Source organism: Penaeus monodon, chromosome 23 (assembly GCF_015228065.2).
Source record: "Penaeus monodon isolate SGIC_2016 chromosome 23, NSTDA_Pmon_1, whole genome shotgun sequence".
Classification (NCBI taxonomy): domain Eukaryota; kingdom Metazoa; phylum Arthropoda; class Malacostraca; order Decapoda; family Penaeidae; genus Penaeus; species Penaeus monodon.
In genome coordinates, this window is record NC_051408.1 from 41,715,198 (window position 1) to 41,715,567 (window position 370).

The 370-nt window shown below is 35.1% G+C and overlaps 1 protein-coding gene across 1 annotated transcript in view; it reads right to left on the minus strand.

Annotated features, from left to right (window-relative positions):
• The window catches only part of LOC119588089 (alpha-catulin-like), a gene marked incomplete at both ends in the record, with an annotated part of 86,154 nt that overhangs the window by 26,811 nt on the left and 58,973 nt on the right, over positions 1-370 (minus strand).

Genomic DNA, 370 nt, shown 5'->3' on the forward strand with positions numbered 1-370 from the left:
GGGGGGGGGGGGGGGTGCCGCGAGGGCTGGCAGGGATACGGGCGTAAAAGGGAGTTTATGGGAGGAATTTATATCTTAGTCTTTCTGTCTAATCTACCCTTTTCTCTTTCTTTACGTAAAATAGAGCAATGAAGTTAATCAGCAATTTAATTCGAGCATAACAAAAAACTGATAATAAGATATCACAAACAAAGAAATACAGGGAAGAAAATGAAGTTATATTATATGATCCTAATTTCATACGATGAAGTTAACATATTCTTTCCTTAAATAGCTTAGATTTGATATAATTGATATACTGCAGAAATAACCACATAGGAAAACAAGGGTAACGGGCCTAATAAATGATAATACATTTTCACAGCAAATT